This window comes from Bidens hawaiensis, unplaced genomic scaffold, assembly GCF_021521415.1.
Source record: "Bidens hawaiensis isolate Kalapana, Puna unplaced genomic scaffold, B.hawaiensis_p1.1 tig00032460_1, whole genome shotgun sequence".
Taxonomy (NCBI): Eukaryota; Viridiplantae; Streptophyta; class Magnoliopsida; order Asterales; family Asteraceae; genus Bidens; species Bidens hawaiensis.
In genome coordinates, this window is record NW_027495537.1 from 95,165 (window position 1) to 102,596 (window position 7,432).

General features: G+C 35.7%; 1 pseudogene across 1 annotated transcript; it reads left to right on the top strand.

Moving 5' to 3' along the window:
* Positions 1 to 3,902: 3,902 nt before the first annotated feature.
* On the top strand, positions 3,903 to 7,112 carry LOC143583592 (transcription initiation factor IIA subunit 2-like; annotated as a pseudogene). Its single transcript, XR_013144206.1, has 3 exons — positions 3,903 to 4,035; positions 5,589 to 5,639; positions 6,960 to 7,112. The product of XR_013144206.1 is annotated as a transcription initiation factor IIA subunit 2-like (transcript).
* Positions 7,113 to 7,432: the final 320 nt, after the last annotated feature.

Sequence of the window (7,432 nt, forward strand, 5' to 3'; positions counted from 1 at the left end):
TCCACCATCATTCTCCAATCATTATACACACATACCCATACACTCAACATAAATCCCCGTTACCAACAACTCCAAATTTATCCATCTTTCCATTTATTTCAAGATCTAGTCCAAATAACACCAACAAGGTAAGTATTATGTTCATGTCGTTCGATTACTAAGATTATTAGCTTATAACCAAGTCGAATCGACATATACGAATCAACACGAACAAACTGTGATAAACAAGCAAGCGTGATATAAATACATAAACATATAAATGTATATAAAGAAGTGAGTATACACCTATGTTACAAATATACATGAATATGATCTGGAAAATGAAACCCATACTGAAACTGAACTCAGAATTCCGGCGAGGGGGAACTCGTCTCCGATGAACGGAAAATGTACACGAGGCTGAGACGGACCCAAACTTCAAACAAAACAGAACCCGAACCTCTGTCCGAACATTAGTGAGCATTCAGAGACGGCCGTAACCAGGAGTCCCAAACCATATCTAAATCCAATAAACCCATTTCGCACAAAGTTTTTGGCATGCGAAACTCCTTATGCGAAAATCCCCAAGTGAAACCCTATATGCGAACTGATAAAATTTCGCGCGAAAAAAGCTTATGCGAAAAAAGCTTATGCGAACCTCATGCGAAATGATTAGAGGTTGCCGCTCCAAGCCTTCTGTGTACACCACGGTGGCCCGAGTATGGTGTCGCCGGAAGAGGGAAGCGGCAGTGGCCGTGGTTTATGGTAAGGGGAAAAGGTGGGGTGCCGACGGTGTTATGGATGTGGAAAGGAAGGAAGCACGCCGATGGTGTGGCCGGAGTGTGGAGTTGGTGGCGGCGGCGGTGTGGCCGTGAGTTAGAGAGGAGAAAGGAAGAAGGAATGAGGTGGGGGTGGGGGTGGGGGTGGGGTATATGTATATATATACGTAGGGTTTGGTTAATAATAATAATACTTTAGTTAATTTAATAATAATAGTAATACTTTAATAATATATTAATAATAATAATAATAATAATAATAGAATAATAATAAAGGTTTACTTGGATGTGAGGACCCGAACCCGAGATCCGACTCGGCAATAACCCGTAACCCGCCCTATGCTAGACCAAGAATTTATGGGACCCGCTCAAGTAACACTTGAACATAAAAGCTCATTATATCATAAAAGAATTGAAAGGAACATCCAGAAGGAAGATAAACTATAAAACATTATAGCTATATAATGTAAAGTGTGAAGATGAGAACTTAAGACATGTTAAGGAGGTGGGTTAAAATAATAAAGAAATAAGATAATAATAAATATAAAAACAAAGATAATAAGATAAGGCCAAGTATAATAAATGAATATGAGCGGTTAACGAGGAATGCATGTCGGTTCGGTTAATTTAACGGTTAAAGAAAATAAATAATAAACAAATATAGAGAATTAATAAGTGTGTATTATTAACAGTTAGTCGGGCACAGTTGAAGAAAGGAATTACCATTAACGGGGAACGTAACAGGATCCAGGTGAGTTCTAGCCCATTTTATGTGTTATGTTTTCAGGGTTGTGTGCATACTACGATGTGTTTAGATTTATACACTTAACTTAAATGGTAAGTGTATATTAGATATATGTTTGCATATGAATGTGAATGATATGGATTGTTTAACTAGTACGCATGTGATGTTATATTAGTTATGATTGAAGGAAATAGAAAGGGAATGTAATTGAGGTAGAATGGTATGTTATGTTAGAGGGCACAGGGCCCTAATAATAACCGAGGTATGTAGGGCACTGGACCCTTATAATATCCAAGGTAAGTAGGGACTGGACTCTAAGGAGATCCAAGGTATGAAGGACACCGGATCCTTATAAATTTCGAGGTATGTAGGGCACTGGACCCTTATAATATCTATGGTATGTAGGACACCCACTGGACCCTTATAATATCCAAGGTATGTAGGACACCAGATCCTTATTAACTCCGAGGTATGTAGGGTCTGGACCCTTATAATATCCAAGGTAAGTGAGGACCAGATCTTTATAGTATCTGAGTTATGTGTTCTGCAAAAAGTATGAATGTATGAATGTATGTATGTATGTATGAATGTATGGTTGAATGATAGATGAACAGATAAGTATTAATACGTATCTTCGGACGCGTATTGGTAAGTAAGTGAATGTAATGTATGTTAATTAACTAGAACTCACTCAGCTATGCTGACTTTTAGTACGCACGCAGGCAAGTAGAATGAGGCAAGTTGCTTGATGAGGACACGTGACAATAAGAGGAAGACTGGCATCGCTATGAAGAAGACACCCGTGTCATTTATGTTATATGTTTAAGACTTATGTTATGTTATTTTAAGACAAGATGTTTATGATATGTATGAATGAATGACTTTTAATTCCGCGAATGCTTTAATTAACTCTGATTTTACGAATTATGTGAATGAGTAAATCCAACCAGCGTGAAAGTAGGGCACAGGGGCCTTACAATTTCTAGGGTTAGAATTTAGGGGAAAGAAAAATAGTTACAATGGTATTTTGAATTTAATTTTGAATTATTTAAATGATAACAAATTCTAAGGTTGTAAGACATATATGGAAATTAGTGAATGAAACCAATAAGAATTGGCTAAAATGAATTTTTTTAATGGATATATAGATTTTAAACATTTTATCATTTTTATGTATAAAATTATAAGTTGAAGACCAAATATAAACTAGTCTAGATAGAGATGGTTAAATGTTAAAATGCATAATCTAATTTAATACTTTTTATAATAAGCATATGAAAGAAAGTTAACAAGTTTTAAAGACTATATGCAAACAAGTGAAAGATCAATGGGTTAAATATTAAACCGAACTTATTAAACCCTAAAATAATAATAAAAAAAATGTTCCAGCCGTCTCTTTCTTTTTCATGAGTCTTCCAGCACCAGAATTCTTCGTCGGAATACTGTATATGGCCGCTCCGCCATGCTATTGGCTATAGGAACATCCTCGATTTTGGATCCATCCCCAAAGGTCGGAATCGTTTTTTGACCATCCTCATTTAACGGGTTCGTTTAGGAAATGTTTCCAGCGCGTTTACATTTTCACAACGTCCCCGAGATCGGTACCCTAACCTCCAAGCCGTCCCGTGTCTTTACAAAAGGGTGACACGCGAGACCCAAACCGATCAAACCCGGTTGTATTACAACAGGGTCGGTTCGTGGGTACTAAGAATACCATTAACCAGGTCCTGTAGCGTTAACAGGACAAGACTCAAAGGCCCTTGTGTCAAATCATCATAATTGATATTATTTTGTGTCTGTTTAATGATGTGTGTATGTTGAAGATTTTTGTGCAAAATACTCGTAATCGATTTTTTTCATGTCTGTTTAGTAAATGAATCACGAGTTTTTTGCATAATTTATGTGTATAATGATGATTCTCGTGCATAATACTCGTAACCTAGTACTCATGTCTGTTTTCTGTGTACGAACCGTGAGTATTTCATAGTTTATTATTCGTGCAAAAGATGAGAACTGATGATTTTATGTTTGCTTGTTGTATGTGAATAACGAGTTTTTTGCTTAAATATTGTGTATATTGAAGATTCTCTTGCAAAATCATCATAATCTATTCTTTCTGTGTGGTTTACTGTTTACTATATACGAACGGCGAGTTTTTCATAATTTATTAGTTGTTCAAAAGATGATAACTGATGATTTATGTTTGTTTGCTGTATAAGAATCACAAGTTTTTGTTAACTTTTGTTCATAATGATGATTCTTGTGCAAAATCATGATAACCTGTTATTTGTGTTCGTCTACGGTTATGAGCCTTGAATTTAGGCTTATTTTGTGTGTATGTTGTGCTAAAATCATGATAATTAATTATTTTGTTTCTGTTTACTGTATATGAACAGGTCTTTCATGTCGACATTCGAGTTGTACCGCAGGTCAACAATTGGAATGTGTTTGACGGAAACGTTGGACAAGATGGTTTCAAGTGAGATTATCGGTCCCGAGCTTGCTATGCAAGTGCGTATTCAGTTTGACAAGGTATCTTTTGAGCTGCTTTAACTAAATTATGTGTTTGAATAAGTGGTCATTAATATGATGATAATCATACTTTTTGTTTTGTTGGTCATATATTCAATGGCTGAAGTGCTTATTTTTTGTTTTGTTGGTCATATAGTCTTTCATCCAGAAGCTTAATTAAAATCCTCATGGACGAATTTACCCTAAAACTATGTGTTCAGTATTCAAGAAAACAGGGGTAGTTTTATCAATGCTCCCCCGATTCCATGTATATATATGGCTCGGGCCACAAAAGTGAGTCTAATTCTTCTTCATAAACCATCAAATTAAAACTCAATTGATTTCATAATAATCATTTATTTTGTCTGTGGGGTGAGCATAAACAACGGGTATGACTCGTGAGACTCGAATCGATCAAACTCGGTTGTATTACAATAGGGTCGGCTCTCGGGTTCTAAGGATACCATTAACCAGGCCCGGTAGCATAAACTGGGCAAGACCCGAAGACCCGGACCCTTTTAGTGGTATTCTCAGTATGCGGGAACCGACCCTGTTGTAACATAACCGGGTCTGATCGGTTTATTGGGATACTTCCTTAAAAAACATACAAACGATTTGCAATGAAGTGGCAGGTAAGTGCGGGAACTGACCTATTGTAAATAACCGGGTCTGATTTGGGTTGGGTCTCGTGGGTCTTACCCGGGTCTGACCAATTGTAAATAATCGATATTATTTTGTCTGTTTACTGTATATGAGCCTTGAAATGATGCTAAATGCTGTGTGTATGTTTTGTGAAAAATACTTGTAATCGATTATTATTTCGTGTCTGTTTACTGTATACGAACCGCGAGTTTTTCATAATCTATTATTTGCGCAAAAGATGATAACAGTTGATTTGTGTTTCTTTTCTGTATATGAATCACGAGTTTTTGCTTAATTTTTGTGAATAATGATGATACTCGTGCAAAATCATCATAAGATATTATACACGTCTGTTTACTGCATATGAACCGCGAGTTTTAATAATCTATTATTCGTGCAATAGATGGTAACTGATAATTTATGTTTGTTTGCTGTATATGAATCATGAGCTTTTGCTTAAGTTTTGTGTATAATGATGATTCTCGTGCAAAATCATCATAATATATTATTCGTGTCTGTTTGCTGTATACGAACCACGAATTTTCTTAAGCTATTATTCGTGCAAAAGATGATAGCTACTGATTTATGTTTGTTTGCTGTATATGAATAATGAGTGTTTGCAGGGTAACGAGTTTTTCATAATCTATTTTACGTGCCTTTTTGTTTTGGATTTTGAGTTTTATTTTGTTTGGTTTAAGTTTGGTTATATCGTGTGGCTGATTATGTGAATAAGCAGGGTAACTCAAGACATGTTGACATTCGAGCTGTACCGTATGTCAACAACTCGAATGTGTTTGACCGAAACGTTGGACGAGATGGTTGCTTGTTCAGTTTGACAAGGTATCACTTAAGCTTCTTTAATTATATTATGTGTTAGTTTCATGTTGATTAATATGTGTATAATCATATTTCTTGTTTTGTTGGTCATATAGTCAATGGTTGAAGCACTGGACACTCAGGTTAAGACCTAGGTTTCGATTAAGGTAAATAGTTCTATACTTCTATCTGTAGGACTTACTGAGATTGATGAAGTTTTAGCTTTTTGTATCAACAAACAACTTGCGATTGGCTGCTCTTTTCGGGTGCAGATTGATTATCCTTTTTTTTTGGGGGGGGGGGGGGGGGGGGGGGGGCGATTCTAAATAAGAAGCTTATGAGTAGGGTAAATTAAGTCATTTCAATAAGCAATCTCAAATACCTCAGATTGGGAGTTTAGTATATTGGTTTCTGCTTTCATTTTGTTTTTAATTTCCAAATTATTTAATATATTACTAGCTCGTTTTAAAGCTTTTCAGCATAATACAGTGTCAACGATAATCTATGGTTTCAACAAAACTTGCCGATGCACGAGTTTAGAAAATGCATACAAATACTCTTCCACCTTTAGGGTAGTAAGCAGGGTACCCTCTTGGTGTTTCCTAAGCGTTTGACCCAACACAAACCTTAACATGTAGTAAACTAGGGCTGTAGTCGAGCCAAGCCGTGTCAGGGCGAGCTCGGGCTTGAGTTCGAACTTAAACGAGTTGGCTCGAGCTCGGCTTGTTTAAAGCTCGAGCCAAGCTTGTTAATCTTTTTAATTATTATTATTTTTTATTGATTTCTTTATTTTACCAGTTATTGATATATAAATGGAAAAAATATAATTTTTAACATCAATTTATGATAAAACTAGAGAATTTATAATATATGTTTTATTTTTGTATTTTTTTATAATTTTTTAAAGCTAGAGTGGCATAATATTTGTATTATTTTTATTTTTCTTTTTTTGTTATGCTAATATCTTATTATTATATATTATTATATTTTTCAAAAAAAATATATTAAAATTTAGGGTTTGATATAAACGAGCCAACGAGCCAAGACCGAGCCAGCCCTGGCTCTAGGTCAGCTCGTTTAGAAATTGAGCCGAACCGACGAGCTTTTGAACAGCCCTAAAGTAAACAGATTGTTTGAGATGAATTGTATTGATGTCCTGACAAATGAACAAAATAGAAAAGGAAAAAAGAAAGGTGTAAAGGGTAATATGGACCGAGCAGATCAAGAGTTGTATGAAGTATATGCACTCAAATGCTAGAAACCTCCTAAATATTTGTATTATAACAATATAACTGTTGTAATTACATTTGATACGACAACCTGTTTTCGCTTGAACTTGAAGGTGTCTCGTTTGACTCAACAGACTTGTTTTGGTTTGCCACTTTTATACGCTATGTAAATGTTGGATATACCCTTATTGGCTTGTTAACAAAGAAATCATCTTCACTGTGTGGTTGCTGATATATTGTTATTATGAACATAAACAGGGGCATCTGCACACGTACAGATTCGGTGACAACGTGTGGACCTTCATTCTTCAAGATGTTGTGTTCAAGTATGATGAGTGTCAGGAAAATGTGGGTCGGGTTAAGATAGTGGCATGTGACTCGAAGCTGCTGGTTTAGTGAGAGGTGTTGATCTCTAGGGTCGTGTTTTAAGTTCAATTTTAGTGTAAAACATAATATGGCGGTTTTTCTTCTATTAGTGGAGAAGTTTATAAACCTCAAGCAACAACTTTAGGTTTTGAATACAAAAACTTTAGCAATCATGATTGAACTCAGTGGAATTTGACTTACGAGATGTAACAAGCGGTTTGTGAATTAAAGAGGTTTTGAGCTGTGAAAATGAACATCTGAGAATGGAGGAAGGTGGTCGTTGTAAGGGGCTTGGGTTGACTGATTTCTATGTTTATTTCATGGAGACTATAAGTCAACAGTCAAAGTCAGTTTGACCAATACTT